Source organism: Rhinolophus ferrumequinum, chromosome 11, assembly GCF_004115265.2.
Source record: "Rhinolophus ferrumequinum isolate MPI-CBG mRhiFer1 chromosome 11, mRhiFer1_v1.p, whole genome shotgun sequence".
NCBI classification, from domain to species: Eukaryota; Metazoa; Chordata; class Mammalia; order Chiroptera; family Rhinolophidae; genus Rhinolophus; species Rhinolophus ferrumequinum.
This window is the reverse complement of record NC_046294.1, coordinates 29826923-29846435: the sequence shown is the minus strand read 5'-3', so window position 1 is coordinate 29846435 and position 19513 is coordinate 29826923. Positions and strand designations below refer to the sequence as shown.

Below are 19513 nucleotides of genomic sequence, written 5' to 3'. Positions count from 1 at the left end.
GACACTAGGAATCAGTATTCATAACAAACATGCATCCTATGGGATTCTTACAACTGAGCCCATTTGAGCAACAATTTTGTAAAATAATAATATAACTGTGTAATAAGCACTGAGTGAGATGACGAATTTGAATAGACTGCAGTAAGTTGTAAATAGATGTTCTCTGCTATTAGTAATGACAAACTATATTGATTCTAGAGACACGGAGCTATCTATATACATGAGTGTAGCACAATGAAAGCATAACTTTAATATATTGCTCACATTAACGATAGTACCCCCACACTTTCTTTTCAAGGTTTGATGAGGTTTCTAAATGAGAGTTATTATTTTGCCTCATTTACTGGACACTTCAGTAAATGAGTTATTCAACTTTTAGGGGCAAGCTCTCAGACTTTGTTTGCAGTTGTTCTGTAATGACTCTTGTAAATACCCCAAATGATGTCAATTCTTTATCTTTGCTGTAGGTGTTTTAGTTCCTATATTTTACTGTATAACTTTGTGCAAAAGGGGAGGCTTTGGTGATTACTCTTTTATAGTGAAATATCTCAGAATGGCTTTTTAAATGAAACACATGGAAAAATTTTTCATTTCTCCTTGATTGATGTAAAGAGAAGATATGTGTTAGGCTTGTGTGTTTTTTATAATTCATGGTCGTAATTTAAAGTCACTCTGTCAGTAAGTCACATTGTCAGAAAGGCAATGTATGAAAAAAGAAGCAAGACTATGCAATCACATAAAATGAATTGTGTTTGAATCTTAAGACTATTACATAATGAATGATTGTGGGCAAGCTAACTAATTTCAGTGGGTTTCAATTTTCTTACGTATGAAATCAGAATAATAATGCATGCTTTTATTAAATGCTGCTTCTTTGCCAGACGCAGTTTAAAGTATTTTGTTTGGAGTAACCCAGTTAATCTTCATAAAAATAAATATCTATTAATGTCATTTCATAGATGAGGAAACCGAAGGACAGAAAAGTTAAGCAAGTGTTCAAGGTAACAACCAGTAGTGGAGCCAAGATACTAATTCCTGGCAGGTAGAAAGGTTCTGCAGGTTAACAATTGTGTATGCTTAGTTCCTCCTGTAGGGGTCGCTATAGAGTCAGCTCATTACTTGATAACTAGTGCTTTTATAAAGTATCAGTCCTTTTTTTTAATTAGTTTCAGGTGCACAAAGCAATGTAATAGTTAGATATGTACACCCCTCACAAAATGATACCCCCCATCTACTACCCCTTTGACATTATATATAGCTGTTACAGTATCATTGACTATTCCCTATGCTGCGCTCTACATCCCGTGACCATATATATATTTATCAATCTTTTGCCCATTTTGCTATTTTTCTGATGTTAAAAATGTCTAAGACATTCCAATATGATGTATGCTTACAGTTGAAATGTTTATATAAAACATAAGTCAGGAAAAGCCAAATTTAACAACCTTTTCTTACAGTTAGGCACTTAGGCTGATTTCTTTTAAATTGTGGCATGTCTATGAATTTCAACGTAACAAGGATTTAAATTTAGAAAACAAAATTACCTAAAATAATCCATATATTGTTAATCTCTGAATTTACATTTATTTCTGATATAGCAGTATTCTCTGAATATTCATGATCTGTTACTATGCTTATAAAAATTATACAGCAGTATTAATCATGGAATGAAAATATAGAAATGGCAACTAAAAAGAATTTTATTCAGATAGGGTTCCAATTACATTCTCTTCACCACATTTTTTTTTTGCCTATTATAATATGAAACAAAGTTTTAAGATGTCAGTTACTGAAAGTAGACAAAAAATTGGAGCGAGAACAATAAATTCAAATTTACTCACTCAGACAAATATTCTTGTTTAACATACTGTCTTTGGTATAATGCTTCTTTTTGGACACTAATATTTTTAATGATGATTGTCTATTGCTTGCACATTGCTCCAAGATGAGTGAGTTGGTGGTTCACACCACATTGAACAGCTTGCAATTAGTCATAACTCTTAACCAGATGTGAAGAAATCACCCACTCAGACATTTTTATGCCCACTTAGACAACATTGCTCTGGAATATAAATCATGGATAGCAGTGAAGTATATAATCCATATTAATTCATGTTATCCTTAACTTATTTCTACATGCTCTAAAGAACACTATATAATGATATAATTGAACAGTAAGCCATACACAAGGTTATTCTGTCTAAATATAATGTTCAAGTCGTAACTCTTAAAAATTTTCCTCACATAATCTGAGACCTGCATGGTCCTTGAGTATCACATTGTCTTTGAGGATGGCACGATTTAATATTAAAAAGTAAAAAGGTATGGGGAGAGTCTGAGTCTTTCTCTGCTTCAAACCTAGTCTTGAAAAACCTTACATAGCCAACTGGAAATGTGACTGTCAAGGTTTTCTTTGAAATTATCTGATATCCCTTCATTCAACCCAGATAAAAATCCTTGTTGTGAATGGTACCCAACAGATACATAGCTTAATGTATTTGAATTTTATTTCTGCCAATAATTTTTTTTGTCAGATTTAATCTACTCTTTATCTTTTCAGTAAATGAAAAGATATTATCAAATGTTTACTGAACACTGTTTAAAATACCTGTATTAAAGCCGTGGAGGCTTCATAATTGAATTTACTGCATGCTGCTCATCAATGTATTCTTGGTATGTATTAACTCATCTAATTCTCTCAGAAACCCATCAAAGAAGGTACTATCAACTCTATTTTACAGATAAGGAAGTGAAGGCAGATGTGAGGCACAGAGTTTACCCAGTACCATAAGTGTTTAGAGGAGCTAGAATTTAAACCAGCAATATGGCTGTATCACTTGTTCTCTAAAACACTGTAAGGAAACAGACTAAGAAGTAAGTTGCATATGGTCACATAGCTAATATGTGGCAAACCTGGGAATAAATCTCATGGACTTGCTAGTGCGCCATGAGATACATTATGTTTAAGAAGAGTCATTTGTTTCTGCCATAAGTTACCCTGAGAAATGGGATTAGGAAAAATAGTGTACTGATAAACATTTAGGATGAACACTCCAGGATATGATCTTTGTGTGTTATGCAAAGTGGAAGGAATATGGGTGCTTATGAAACTCAGTCAGTAACAGGTACAACAGGATCTCAACAAAGAATATTTCAGAATTTCTGTTACAGCTTGTGTCTCACTTTTTATAGGATGGTTACAATATCTGAAGATTTTCTTATCATCCAGAAAGACTCCCTTCCAATCCCATGCTATTCTAAACCACCTTCTTCCAGAATACCCAACCCCATTTAGTCACATATCCTCCACCCTCCCCTTTTAAATCTGGATTTGCTGTTTGCACAGTTATTTCCCCTGGATATGAATAGTGAGTGTTCAGTTTATTTGTATGGGGGTATATGGCCAGGGATGGGAAATGACAGGGACCAGGAAGCATGATGTGCCTTACTTTACGTCCCAGGACTATGTGTTTCAGCAAATACTTACTGAATATCTATGTTCCAGGCACTATGCTAAACATTGAAAGTATAATAGTTAGTAAAATTTGACATCTGCTGAGGAAGCTTTGCTAAAATTTATGTCCTTCACCGTCAATACTCATGATCTTTCAACACAGAGCTATCTGTTAGCCAATTATTTTTATTGAAAAAATAACTGGCTGTCATCAGTTTGGACACCAGCTTTAGGCATAAAAATGCTCTTTTGATCCAGGAATCACTTAAAATTTTGAGAGCAAGCAAAACAGCTTTAAAAACACGTATAGTCCGCTTTATCCTTGGAGTGAACTCCCGGGAGCTCATCCAATATTGAAATTTAAAAAAGAAAAAAAAATGTGCTGCCCATGTTAATGTTTTGGAAATATTTTAAATAAAATTTCACATGATCTAATTCATATATGGAAGTACTATAAGATAACAGCTGCATGCCACTATCAAATTTTTGATCTGTCACTTACTATCTGTGTCATCCTGAAAGCTTCAAAAATTATCTGAAACATGATTTTTTTTTAATCTATAAAATAATACGTACTTCATATGGTTGCTTGAGTATTGGATGACGACATACTCGTATGTGAAGCAATTAGGACAATTCTTTGCAACTAGCAAAGTGCCTGTCACAGGATTGGCAGTTAATAAGTATTTAACTACATCGAGGTTAACCTTTCTTGATCATCAGAAATGTGAATCCAGTGATGATGAATACACAACAGATATGCACTGGGTATCTAGCAAATGCAGTGCAGTATTGATGCCACAGAACAAAAAAGGCAACTATCTGTGTTCCAAATGATCACACCCCTCTTCTGTTCAAGTCCAAACCAGACATCAAATTACTTCTTCACATGGCATTTTCAGGACCGAGCTCATGTAGAAATATTTCTGTCAAGCTGATTACAGAGTCAGGAATTCATCTCTACTTATTTGCATGTTGAAAACTAGTCAGTATCACTTCTTCTTTCACATTCTCCTACTGGCATATGTCCTCCACTTATCAGTCCCTGAAGGACAGGAAGTACATTTTTCTGCTTTTTATTAGTACTTGTGAGGAAGGAGGTAAAGTCAAGGGGGAAAAAAGAAGAATCAAGGAGAAACCTAAAAATTGGGAATTGTATTTTATGATTTGTTGTGAAAGTAACCCAGGTGTTGCTTGTTTTGTATCTCGAAAGTCGAGGTATTATTTGCTTTCATTGAAAATTAATGGATTGTGCAACACTTTCTACAAAACTATGTGTCTACAGGGAGCAAGAAATGGGTCTTGGGTCAAAAGATCATGGTTACAATTGAACAATCATTCTCTCTGTCCCTGCTCATTGAGTGCTATTTGCAGAGATGAAGAAAAAGGTATAACTGCTCTCCTATCTCAATAATATCCCCCTCAGTAAATCCCATGTCTTTTTTTAACATGTGACTTTTTATTTAACAAAAATACAAGAAAACAAATCCATTTTATTTACTTTTCAATAAGTGTAAATCCTTGAGGGGAACAGCATTACTCAGATTGTGTGTCCTATGGCCTTAGCAGGAAGGTTGCTTTGGAATTTGGCAGGAACCATGCCACTGTTTTCATCAGCATGAGATTACTCTGGTTTCGTTCTGTTTGCCACCAGGAGTCACTGTGTTGTTCTCTGTACACGTAAGCACAGCTCTTGCCTAGACAGAATTCAGTTTCATCTCGCGCACAAACACCTTCAATTTTAAGAAGAGCTGTGACTCCCTCTGGTTCCAGAGACCCTACTTGTGGCCAGCGAAAATGGCCTTGGACCACGGCCTTATAGACACATCTGTCATTTTAGAAGTCCTGTCCCCAGCAGGCCTTCACAGGCCCCAAGATGGAAGAAACGAGGAACCGGGGGTTACTTTTCAATACTGTTTTTTTCTGTTTTCTTTCCTCCTTGTCTCATCCCCTTCCTGATCATGAAACAAACAGAAACCCAAAATCATCACCACTTAAATGTATGTGCCTTAAATATTTTGTGAAGTGAGGTATGATATAAACAAATAATTAAGCATCACTTATAATAGGAATAGTGATGTTTTTGGTCAAATAGAAAGTCACCTTGTCAGGTGTAAAGTTAGTAAGGGTTAACATTAAACCTCTTATTACTGTAAAAGGCATATGACATTCCTTCAAGAATCCCAGAAACATTTTTAATGCTATAATCTTGGAGACATAACTTGGGATTCTATAATGGATTTATTTTATAAAATATTGAAGGAATTCTTACTGTTTTCCATATTCTCAAGTTTAGAGTCTATAAGCTGAGTTAAGCTTGCAAAGATGGCCAATTCATACTTGTATTTAAGAGGGTCATAAAAATGGGGATAATGAACATTAAGCAAAACTTTTGACCTAAAGTCTGTTTATCATATATCGATGGTTAACTTCTCTGAGTTCCTGAAGACCAGGAATGAATCTTGAAATATAACAAAATTGCTCGTTTATACATATTTCAATTTATTTACTCAGTCAGTGAATTTTACTAAGCATTGTGGAAGATACAAAGGATTTAGAGAAAAAAAATCAGAAGAGATCTTTATTCTCTATGATATGACAATCTTACGAGGAAACTGTTGGGCATATATAGGTCAACGGTGGAGTGTGATGGGATTGCTAGCGGAATGCTCACCGGGAGACATGGTACCATGGGAGATAGAATCCTACCTTAAGATGAGGAGATGGTTTCTCAGGAGAAGCGTGTGGTTGCTGTTATGGAATTAGTGAGTTTGGACTTCTTCTGCTTCATTTCAAAACTTGTTACCCAGGAGCACCTGTGATGGTTAATGTAAACACTGAAGTTTATGAGACTCTTTGGAAGGAAGTCATGAGCTCCTTCTTCTTATAGTAGATTTTTGGTTGATAAGAAATATTATTTCATTAACTTGGACACATTATTAATCACTCTCAACTCAGAGAACTTATTTTGATCCACAGCATGCACTTAATCATTAATCTGTGCATCATTTTAAATATTAGTTACAAATTACTTTAACATAGCTTAGAGTTTGACCTTTGAAGCTGAGTTTTAAAATAACTTTCCAATTTTAAGATCCATGTTTAGATATTTCTTGTGTAACCTACTTATTGAAATCAAAATAAAAAATGGTTATATATAACTGTTCTAGTAAGGTCTTTCACGTGTACAACTATTTATAGTGTACAACATCTCAAAAATAGGATAATACAGATCACGTAATACACATACCTAAAGTACATGGAATTGTTATTTTTACCTAGCATTTCCCAGTTTGCCCCAGTACATGGTACTATTCTGTAGGAACCACGAGTCACTGACACAAACCATGTGAAAAACGAGGATTGCTTTAAGGAAAAATGAGCCAGCGAAGAAATAATCTTCCCTAGTGTTAGGCAGAGCCCTGATATTAGCAGAAATGAAGAGTTAAGCACAGTGACCTCCTTTCTTATTGGAGCAGAGATACTCCTCTGGCAATACCCATTTCACCTTAAAGCTTCATTAATCTGAAAGAAAGAAACAAGGAAGGAGAGATGGAAGGCAGAGGAGAGGAGGGTTTGGGGTGGCGGGAGGGGGAGGAACATAAAACAACAGACAGACCTGTGTGGAAACATGCAAAAGCAAACCAAAATTTACAAGCAGTCCACTGTTGATACTAAGAACCCAATTTTCAAACTTCTGTACAAGGATGGTGGATAAGAGTAAAAGCCATGTCCATTCTCCTTTGGGAGGCATGACTGAGGCTTGTCAGCAAGGCATGTCCCATGAGCACCAGAGTGGTGTGGTGAGTGCTGCACAATTACAGACTTGCGACCTGTTTGTCTGGGACCTGTTATCTATTCCAGCCACTCAGTACATGATCATTGTAGAAAATTCGAAAACAAATATTACCTTTTAAAATTGTGCCTGTTTAAACATTCTACTTTTTTTTAAATAATTAGATTCTGAGTTTCTAGTTTATATCAGTATTTAGACCTTATTATTATTATTTTTCTAGTTTATTATTATCTTAGTTTAGTTTTATTTTTAGGTGGATCCATTTCAATACTTTTTTACAAGTTTTACATTTTTTAGTTATATATATTTTGATTGCTCTCTCAGTTGAAAAGAGTACAACTTTGTGATTTTTTTTCAGAAAATACACAGATATATCTGATGGAATACATTTTCTTGATACCTTCATACATGAATGAAAACTTTTCTGCTGTAGAATACTTAGGATAGGAATGATTTCCCCTAAATGTTATAACTTCTCCATAAAAATGTAATTCGGTACTTATAAAAGAGAAATCTAAATCCCTGCCAATATTTTCTTTATTTGGGATAAGCTGCTCCTTTATGCTCAAATTCTTGTAGATTTTCTCATTATCAATGAAATCCAAATTTCCAACAGTTACGTCAGAGTTTTAAATTTCTTTCTATTGTTTTGCCTGGTATACGGGGAGCTCTTTTGAGCTTCAGGGTATATTTTTTTAGCTCAGGGAATTTTATTGTAGCAATGCTTTCGTTATTATTTCTGATTCTTTCATTCTTGCCTCTTTGTTCAACCATCACAGTTAATTGTATAAACTTTGGGATATACACCCTCCAAACTTATCTTCTATCTTGTCATTTTCATCTTTGTCCTCTTTTTTGCCTACATTCTGGTAATGCTTCTTAAGATTGTCGCCTCATATCAATGATTCAGTTTTTTCCATGGGTAGATTCTGTTCTTTACTTCTTCAGAAAGTATTTTAAATAGCCACCAATAAATTATTAGTGATTCTAAATTATATCTACAATTTACCTAACTTTGTTTCCATTTTAATGTGTTGTAACTTAATTTCTTGAGAATGCTATTTTTATTTAAGGGAAAATTGCAGATGCTCTATTTTGTTTATTGTAGCATGTCTTATTCAATGTTTTACTCTTCAGCAAACTTTGAAACATATTATTTCCTCTTACATGTATAAAAAAACATAAAAGCATTATATAAGCCAGATAGTTTACCCAAAGCAGTTTGTAAAGATTCTATTATACCCTCCAGTCATATCTTAAGGTGGATGACTGCTCTCAGTTCATTTGCCAGTTCAGTGACCTAGAATCTTGAGATGACTTGGAAAAGAAGCGGGTCTTTGGGCAGTCTTCATAGATGCCATTTATCTCTTAAGTGTTTGCTCAGTCCACTATGCCTCTGGGCAAATTTACTAATGAAAATTTATTTTGAGCCTGGTTTCTACTTTTGGAAAATTGTGTTTTTTGTCTAATTCATTTTTGTTTCTGTTTCCTACTGTATCAAGGTAAACCCAGTAGTATCAATGAAAAACTCCACCTCCATTTGTTTCTCTCTTTGGGATGGACTCACTAGCCCTGAGATATTGCTTCTAAGCCATTAAGGTAGTGGTGAAGGGATGCCAAAAAGTCTCTTAACCTGCCCTGTCAACTTTTCCTTGCTGTTCCCATCAAGGAATATTAGTAAACTCAAACCAGAATCCCTTCAACTTTCTCCTTGCAATACAGCACCAAAAATGACTAGACATCTTTATTTAATCTAGCTTTGTCTATTCCATAACTCTTTCCTAGGTTCTAGCATGAGATAGGAATGAAGATTCATTCATTTATTTACTTTCCTCTCCCTCTCTCTTTCTCTCTCATCCCTGTGGTCATTTCATTTGGAATTTCAGATTAAGGGAATTAGAAGCTTTTCCTTAATAAATGACTTCTCCAGAATGCTCTTTTTGGAAATTTGAATTGAAGAACTTTATCAATATATGAATTATAATTATCAAAATGGATGTGCCTTGCCTTTTAAAATGTTGTTTTAATGCTTCCTGGATTTTAAGTTTACCATTTCCTTTGCTTTCTGTCTTTGCTATATTAAACTTTAGTTTGTTGATTTTCAACTTTTTCAGTGATCTGGAAGGTATATATTCTCTTTCAAATTCTAATGTTCTGGCCTTGTGCCTGCTGCTCAGTAAATATTAGATCATTCACACTTTTTCTCCTTCATTATCTTGATTACGTTTGTCCATCCAAGAAGTTTTGCTAAAACTTGGAAACTATCCCAGTTTTGACATGTTTTCATAACTAAATCCAGCTGCCATCCTCTCTGCCTTGAGCATAATCACAGTGAATTCTAATTTTGTATTTACTTACTGCTACCACCCACCAATAAACTATAATCTGTTGAGAACAGGTTCTTATTAATTTTCATCACCGAAATTAAATCATTGCCTAACACACAGTAAATACTAATTTTTTATTTTATTTTTGAAAAATTGGTATGCAAGGGTAATGAAATTCAGGCTTCTATTAAAATTATTTTATACAGCTTTTTTTTCCTTTTGACTATAAAGCATATTTTGCTGAAAATAAATGATTCAGCATGTGAATAGTGGCTTATGCAGAGCTGAACTAATAGGAGGTATTGATTGCTAAAACAACAGTTGCTGATTTCCCATTAAACACTTTAAAAAAATCAAAGTAATATGTGTATGGTTTAAAAAATAGTGCAATACTGACAAATGACTTAAAAACAAACAAACTGTAGATGGAAAAGAGGACCCATGTCAAACCTGACAAGCTCAGGAGACTGAAAATAACCATATAGGATGGTGGGACATAAAAATTCCTAACTGAGGTGGGCCGTGGCAGGAAGTCACATCCTTGGCCTGTACCTTCCTTAACAAAGATCAGGCTGTACCTTAAGTAAGCTTGTCTGTCGTCTTTTATCATCTAAGATAACATACCATTGGAATGTCAGAATAATCCCTTTTTCTGGACTCCCCAGGGGGCACAACCCACCACACCAGAGCTGAAAACTACAAAATCTCTCATTGTTATCTTGTTCCCCAAATACCATCTCTATGTACTGTAAATGCTATTAATTATCCTGTACCTACTAATGTAAAAGAAGTGTGTGTCTCTCGATTTTGCTTTTTATCCAATCCCAGAAATTTACGCGCTTTGTTTTCTCCCACCCCCTTAATCTACAACCAATGGATTTCATGTAACCCTCCTCCTTTGATTCTAATGTATAAAATAAGTTGCAAAACGGCCATTTTCTGGAGCATTTTCTCAATCCATTGAGACTTTGCTTCCTGGCAATTGTCGTCAGTTTGGCTCAGATAAACTCTTACAAGCTTTCTCTTAGGCTGGCTGTTTTTTTCCTTGGACATTACATACAGCAATATCATGCCCCACACCTTTGCACTTCCCAGGCCCTATTCCCAGAAACAACCTCTGATTGGATTCTCGTGGTGCAACATGTCTTGGAAAATCTGTCAAGACAGTAAACTGTCGGAATCATGGGGCTCACCTCACTTGTTACTCGTCTCTCAGGGCTTACTTTCCCTTGATGCCTAATCTCTAGAGACTTGCAAACCATTATTTCAGATGGGAAGGTATATTTGATTTCCATTGCTCTTTCTTGGTCAGAGTGGAACTTGACTGCCAATGTGTATGTTTTTATATATACATAAGTGCATATAAATATAAATTTAATGGTTAATTATATATAAAATATAAGTGGTATACATCTCCTTCATCTTTTTTAATCTCTCTGAAAATTATAATTGTGATTCTTTTTTTTGTATTTTATAACATTTTTCCTTTCTTTGCCCACTCCATCTCTCTCTCTCTCAATCTCTCTCTCTCTCTCTCTCTCTCTCTCTCTCTCTCTCTCTCTCTCTCTCTCTCTCTCAGCATGCTGCAGTGCTTTTGTTACCTCCTGTTGTTTTGTTTTGTTACTATATATGGTTTCCCTCTGTTATCTATCTTTCATTTTGCTGGCTATCTTAAATATCTATAGATCCCAGAAAGGCCCACTAGAAAATCTGGAGGCTGGGCCTGGTTCCTGATGCACTGCATTGTGGGGGGATCAGAAATAGAAGCGATACATTCAATCCCCTGGCTATTTGAGAGCTGGATGTAGGAAGCACAAAAGGGTGCTGGCATTTTAGGGGGAGAACAGTGAGAGGAGACTGAAGCTGTCATTTTTAGTAGGTAGAATCTCATTTATCATTATCCTTCTGTAGTCGGGGAGGAGTCCTGGCAGATGAACCTCTCTGTAGACAGAATGCCAATCTGTTTTAGCTGTAGGAGTCACCCAGCTTTCCACAATAAATGATAATAAATGCTGAACTTCTTAGTGAAGGTCTCATGGAATCCCTTCTGCATGTTTTGCTTTTTCTACTTCATTAGTTTCCTCTGTCACCTTATTACTGTATTCTAAAAGTTTATTAAAATCTCTTAGTTGATACTATCTAATTATGTTTCCTTGTCTCATAGATTGAAAATGATTTGTATTATTCTTATTTTAGTGAAATTTTGGGGGTAAATGGACAAGTCATAAATATGTTTGAGATAAGTCTTCTGTAATTAAGTGGATAACCTGATACCTTTAGAGAACTGACAACTTTGAATAAGTACTAGGTGCATATACAGCGAAGGTCTGTATCGACGTAGGTATTGGCAGTGATTTTCAGGCTTTGACACCAAAAGCAAAGTCAACAAAAGCCAAACAAACAAGCAGCACTCTACCAAGCTAAAAAGCTTCTGCACAGCAAAGAAAACCATCAACATAGTGAAATGACAACCTGATGAATGAGAGAAAATATATGCAAATTATGTATGATAGTGGATTAATACCCCAAAATACATAAAGAACTCACACAACTCTGTAGAAAAAAAAAATCTAATTAAAAATGGTCAGAGAATCTAAATCGGCATTTTTCCAAAGAAGACATAAGATGGCCAACAGTTATGTAAAAAGTTGGTAAACATCACTAATCATCAGGTAAATGCAAATCAAAACCTAAATGAGATAGTATCTCCTTACACCTGTTATTAGATTGGTGCAAAAGTAATTGCAGTTTAAAAGGTTAAAAACAATTGCAAAAATTGCAATTACTTTTGCACCAACATAATAGTATGGCTGTTATCAAAAAGACAAGACATAAATGTTGGTGAGGATGTGGAGAAAAGGAAGTCTGTGTGTACTATTGGTGGGAATGTAAATTGGAGCAGCCGCTATGGAAACAGTATGGAGTTTTCTCTAAAAAATAAAAATAGAACTACCACATGATACAACAATTCTAATCCTGGGTATTTATCTGAAGAAAATGAAAATGCTACCTCAAATACATTCACCCCCATGTTCATTGCAACATTATTCGCAATAGTCAAGACATGGAAGGAACCTAAGTGTTCATCAATGGATAAATGGACAAAGAAAGTGTGATATATATGTATGTGAATATATGTATATTCACATTCATATATCTTATGGAATATTATTTAGCCATGAAATAGAAATCTTGAATTTGTGAGAACATAGGTGGACCTCAGAGACATGCTAAGTGAAGTAAATCAGACAGAGAAAGACAAATACCATATGATCTCATTTATATGTCATATGGAATGTTAAAGAAAACAATGTTAAAAAAAAATGTTAAAAAAAAAGCCAAGCTCATAAATACAGAAAACAGACCAGTTGTTGCCAGAGGCAGGGTGTTGGAGAGGGCAGGGAGAAAATGGCTGAAGTGGGTCAAAAAGTACAAACTTCCAGTTACAGAATAAATAAGTCATGAGGATGTAATATACATCATGGTGACTACAGCTAATACTGTACTACATATTTGAAAGTTGCTAAAAGAGAATAAATCATAAAAGTTCTCATCACAAGAAAAGAAAAAATTTATAACTGTGTGGTGACAGATGTTGACTAGACTTATGGTGATTGTTTCACAATATATACAAATAACACATCATGTTGTACATCTGAAGCTAATATAATGTTACATATCAATTGTACTTCAATTTTAAAAAAAGGGTCCTGCATTAGGTGTGTGAATGCAATTTCACCCCTAAATTTTATCCTATTGAGCTTCATACTCAGCATGTGACTACATTTTATACTTGTTTACCAGAGGCCCAGAAAGACCAGTTTTATTTAATTTGATGACTGGTTCAACCATATCAGAGGTCAGTACTGTATTACAGCCTGGATAATGAAAAACTGTTGTTTGAAATGAGAGGTATCCAGTTCCTTAATGAGTATTTGTTAAGAGTTCCACTGTCTTGGGGAAAAAAGTTCCATGGGTGCTTTTGCAAGCATTTTGTACTTAACAGAAGTTTGGGAAATATTAGATTTCTTTTTCATTTCCAATATGGCATTTTATTGTTTTGTCCCACACCATAACAGAACAAATGGAAACTGCACTGTAAAGAGATTTATTCTTTATTGTAATATTATAATAAAACGTAATTGCATTTAACACAGAAATGGGATCTAACTGCCTTTTATAATATAACTGATGATGTAATTGTAATGATTTAGTTGAACCATTGTCGTTTATGTTTCTCCCTTATGATTGCCAGGCAAAAAAAGTAGAGAACATTTGCCATAAACATATTTATTCTGAAGGTAAAGCAAAATGGATGGTAATTAGGCTTCTGGTGTCAGCTGCCAACTTTGGTACTTGTTGCCCTGGTGATTTAGAAGGTAATAATTCTGAAAATATTATTCCAACTACTTTAAGCATGGCCCCGGTAGTACAGTAGAAACCACTTATAAAACCATCAGTAACTATTTATCGTTAGTCCTTTGACACTCCAATTTCCTTTTGCAATTCCCACTATTTCCTTAAGATTTTCATCTCCTCTCCATAGCTAGTTGTCATTTGGCTCTGCCTGAGTAATGAACCTTATTCCAGATTTTTGTAAAATTCCTCCTCCCCCAACCCCCATTCTTCTACATATCTCCATCAGAATTCAGGGGAACAATGGACAATTCTTTGGACTTAGTGCTTGATTCATGGATTCAGGAGAGTTACTGGAACTGAACATCGCTCCCTCCATTTATCATTCCTTCCTTCAAATAGCAGTTTTTAATAGGAGACTGACAATTAAATGTGACTCAGATTGCAGCTTCTCTCTCTGATGCTCATGGCAGAAATTTCTCATTGACCATGGCCATAGATATTGAGTCATATTGCAGACTCAAATCTTTCTCATGGGGCCGGCCCGGTGGCTCAGGTTGGAGCTCCATGCTCCTAACTCCAAAGGCTGCCGGTTCGATTCCCACGTGGACCAGTGAGCTCTCAACCACAAGGTTGCCAGTTCAGCTCTTTGAATCCGGCAAGGGATGGTGGGCTCCGCCCCTGCAACTAAGATTGAACACGGCACCTTGAGCTGAGCTGCCTCCTGGATGGCTCAGTTGGTTGGACCCTAGGCTCTCAACAACAAGGTTGCCGGTTTGACTCCCGCAAGGGATGGTGGGCTGCGCCCCCTGCAATTAGCAACGGCAACTGGACATGGAGCTGAGCTGCACCCTCCACGACTAAGATTGAAAGGACAACAACTTGACTTGGAAAAAAGTCCTGGAAGTACACACTGTTCCCCAATAAAGTCCTGTTCCCCTTCCCCAATAAAATCTCTTAAAAAAAAAAATCTTTCTCGTGATGCTGCTCCAGGAAGCCACAATCAATCATTAAAAATCATTTTGCCATTTTTACTTTGAAACAAAATAATAATGATATACATTCTGCATGCCTGTTGTGTGTTAAATAGCCTGCTTAGAGTTTTATGTATCGTATCTCTAATTCTCACAATAATTGTTCAAGGAAGATTATGTTTTGCCAGCATTTAATTATGGGAATTGAAGCTCTGCAAGTTTAAGTTACTTAAATTCAGATTGGTCTTTATGAACTTTATAACAGCTATACCTGACCCTGAAATCCCTCTCATTACTCCAAGCAAGACAATTATCTTAAAGGAATGACTGATGGCAAGCAAAGGTTGCATGTTTTTGTGCAGATTGCCTTGTGGCAGTTAGGAAATGCTAGCTAGGGATGACCCAAACCAGAGAAATTTCACCACTCATTTTAAATGCATGAACAAATTGTGCCCCGGTACATGCCTCAAATTATCAGTCCATCTCCTAAATTAATTTGATGGGTAAATTTCAATATGACATTATACTGTTTTCTTCAAATATTTATGAAGCAAGTATTAGTAGATTGCTGTAGCAACTAATAAAATACATTTCTGAATTAACTGGCCTAATTTTGCTCATTAGTCGGTCCCATGAGAGAAGGTGTCATATGTATCCTCTTCATAATTTTGTTCTCAGCATCAATGGTTCTTCACACATGTTTAATAAATATTTCTTAAATGACTACATAAATGCATGATCTGGAGTCTTCCCTCAAGACTCTTACATCTCAGTTGATGGAACTAAAATATGCATGCATCAGTCAAGAACAAATGCTATAACTGGATGTGTTTTCTACAGTGAGTAATGCAGTCTGTTAGGTGCATTTGTCAAGAGAATGGGAAACCTTGGTGGGTTGGCATAATTAGGAGTCGCCATTTCCATTACCTTTAGAATTGTGTATGTCTTAGAGATGAAGTTCTCCCATCATCCAGATAAAAAAGTTGTGACCTACAGAGAATAAATAACTTTCCATAAATCATCCTGTTAGTTAATGGCAGAACAGAAACTCATCAGGTAATCCATGTGCAAATCTGACCTGATTGATGCCCACTTTCAGGGTTTGTATTAGTCAGGATTATTTTTAGTGCTGTCATAACAAAACAGCACAGAGTGGATGTCTGGAACAACAGAAATTGAATTCTCATAGTCTGGAGGCTGGAAGTCCAAGATGAAGGTGCTGCATGTTTGGTTTCTCCTGAGGCCACTCCCCTTGGCTTGCAGACAGCCGTCTTGCTGTGTCCTCATGGCCCCTTTCTCTGTGTGCATGCACCCTTATTGTCTCTTCCTCTTCTTATAAGGACACTAGTCATACTATATTAGAACCCCACCCATATAACCTCATTTAACCTTAATTACATCTACGTAGGCCCGATCTCCAAATACAGTCCATTGGGGAGTAAGAATTCCCAGCTGAATTTTGGGTGGACACAGTCCTTTCTATTAGAATGTGCAAGCCTATTCTTGCAGCAGTCTACACCCTTTTCTAATGAATTTCTCTTTTCTTCAAGTCTCCAATCAGCTTCAGTTCTTACTGATAATTGTGTTTTCTCATGCTCCTTAATATAAGTCATAGAAAGAAAGAGATGAAACCAATTGGCCTAACCCATCTCTCAAGGAAGAAGATACCACAGATCTCTAAGAAGAGAGGAGATTGTCTTTTCAAAGTTCGATGGCCTAATTTTGGTCCATTCACCCATGACCAGGATAGTCCTTAAAGGACTGCCTTTGCAGTAGGGGTTAGGGTATGTTAATTTGCAATGTTCCTTAGGAGATGAGATGGGCTAGTAGAAACTAATTAACATCTGTGGTACAGATATTTTAGCCACATCCTTTTGCACAGTTTCAGCATGACAGCAGATGTGCTGCCTGCCTTGTGTGGGTCCACATGGCTCCAGGATCCTGGGTACTGTTCCAAATCCAGCAAGCTGAGAAGAGATTTTAATTTGTCTTCCTCCACACAGAATGGGTCTGTTGGCAAACTTAGTCTTATTTCTCATGCCTGCCCCCTGTTTGTTTTGAGGATCACCTAGAAGCCTGGGCTTGGACCTACTCCTTGGGTTTGAAATCCTTACTGGTTCAACAATACACTCCCTGCTACTATTTTCAGTAATTTCAGTGCCGTTCTAATGCATCATTGCCATTTGTCCGAAAAGGCCTAGCTCTATGAATCTTCCCTGTTTATGCCTGCAAGGCCATCATGTAGAGACAGCATAATCTCTGTATTGATTTTCTCTCCAGTTAAAATCCTGAATTCTTCAGTATTAAATTCCACCTGAGTGGGCAACACATCCTGGTGACAAAGAACTGTTGTCCAAAAGTGCTGAGAGAGCTTTCTGTGCCTAATCACTGTGAATGCAAACGTTACTGACAGATAGCTTTGTGGGTTTTGTAGAGTGAGCCAGAAGAATCTGTGAGCTGTGATTTTCCTACAAGAATTAAAGGTTAGCTCTAATATCAGTTTCTGAATGATCTCCTTATCAAAGTTTATGTCAAGAACCTCAATATGAATAATTTAAAATAAAATTATACATTTTCTGGAAATAAAATTGGCAAAGCTTGATGTTCTTTATTTTTACCTAACTTTGTATGAAATACAACCTTTGGCCAGTGCCATATGTGGGAGGTGGAAAAAAGCAGAGAAGGGGTGTGAGGGAGAGAAAAGGAATCCTTTTAAAGAATGTGCCTTTGTATACGATACTTCATGGTTCAAACAAGCACAGAGATCTGCAATCGTGGCATAGGTAATTTTATATCTCTCCCAATTTACTGAGCTCATATTCATAGAAAATAAGGTCTCATTTATTTTTCTATTCTACATCAGATGACTCTAAAATAATAGAAATCTTTACAAATGATATGAATCTTTTTCTCTTTGTGTGTATGTGATGTGAGTGCGTGTGTCTATGTGTGTGTGTAGGTGAGTAGTGAAAGTGAAGGTGGCAAAAGAAGCAGAAGCTTAATTCTGAAATATCAGATTTAAAAAAGGAGTCTAGGAAATCTTTCAAAATCTGTGCTATCTGGATACATTTGAATGTCAAAGAAACTATACCATTTCTCTTTGGTATTTTCTAATTTTCAACTTCCTTCTATCACCTTTTCTTCCTCAAAAAAAGAAAAAAAAAGAGTTTTAATTTGAGAGCTCTGAGGCTAACAGGTATAATATAAAGCTGATTTTTCATGCTTTCTGACTTTTTAATTAGGAAGTAACAATGCACTGTCAATTACCAGTTCTTTTTTTTTTCCCTTTGTCACATTTTTTCTAATGCCCTTGGCAACCTGTAGGATACTTCTCCAATTTTAGCTCTTACTTTCAACAAAGTTGTGACTTTTTTTCTTTATCTCTAACTTTATCCTCATTTTCTCTACTCTATCCTTGTAAAAAGAATGCATCTTCTTCCATTTTATCAGAACAATATTTCCTACTCTCTTGTTTACTGTTGTTTTCTAAGTTGAAATTCTCCCAGTTTGGTGTATCAATGAACTACCATGTGGGAGTTGATCCTTGAATGCTCAAAAGAATTTTAATTTGTGAACATCCGTTGTTCTACCTCCTGTACCCTGCTGATAGCCCAAAGAGAAAATGGAACTGAGCAGGTGAACACCTTCTCATCTTTTCTCTCACTCTGTGCACTCAGACTACTCATTGATGTGAGAAATAAATCTATTTGCAGATAAAATGAACTTGCCCTGTTTAGAATAGCATAAGCACTAGGAATGACTGAAATCCTTAAAAATATATTGATTGCTCACATTTTTGTCTTCTTTATGATGAAAAGTCAGACCTGGTCAAATGAACTTAAGCGAATAAATGTTCTTTTAATAATAACTTCACTGCACATTTATAAAGCATCATCAATGGATAAATTTTCCTTTTAATTCAAGTGTGGCTCTTTAAGTCACTATTTGTTATACTATTTCAATTGTTTTTACTTACTGACCAAATAGTGATTGATTTCATATAATGTTCTAGGCACTGTTTTAATTCCAGCTATAAACAAACTTTAAAAAAGTTAAACATTCATGGTTTGCTATGGCAGTAGCAAAGGGAGATGCTTCTCAGTCCTACGTGAGAGGTCTTAGAGTGAAAGGACCCACAACTGGGATATATGGTAGATTAATATAGACCCATTTTCCTTTAATGCTTTTGTCTGTTTCTGGAATCGATTTTATAATTGAGACCTTAAATATTAAGTAAGTTTGGTCATTAGAAAGGAACAAATCAAATTGTAATTGATCCAGTGAAAAGCTGAGCAATAATCATTTGCCCATTTTAATTATATAATTTAGTCAGGGTGGCTTTTGAAATGAAATATTACAATAAGATTTTGATCATGATAAAAATGATAGATTCCTATTCTCTAGGAGTATAAAAACTCTTTTCACTTGTTCATACTGTAGTTATACACATGCCCAGAAATTTATCCATCGACAAATAATGAGTTCTTAATAAGTATTTGGTGTTTGGTGGATAAATTATTGTTAAAAGCATGAACAAGTGACCGACCTCATATGATATATGGAAATTGTATGAAAATAATATTTAAACTGATATATATGTATA

The 19513-nt window shown here is 35.6% G+C and overlaps 1 protein-coding gene and 1 pseudogene across 3 annotated transcripts in view; one reads left to right on the top strand and one right to left on the bottom strand.

Moving 5' to 3' along the window:
* The window catches only part of ANO3 (anoctamin 3), a 344736-nt gene that overhangs the window by 118951 nt on the left and 206272 nt on the right, over nt 1–19513 (top strand). The gene's annotated exons all lie outside the window — the stretch shown is intronic.
* On the bottom strand, nt 4962–5292 carry LOC117030330 (60S ribosomal protein L35a-like; annotated as a pseudogene).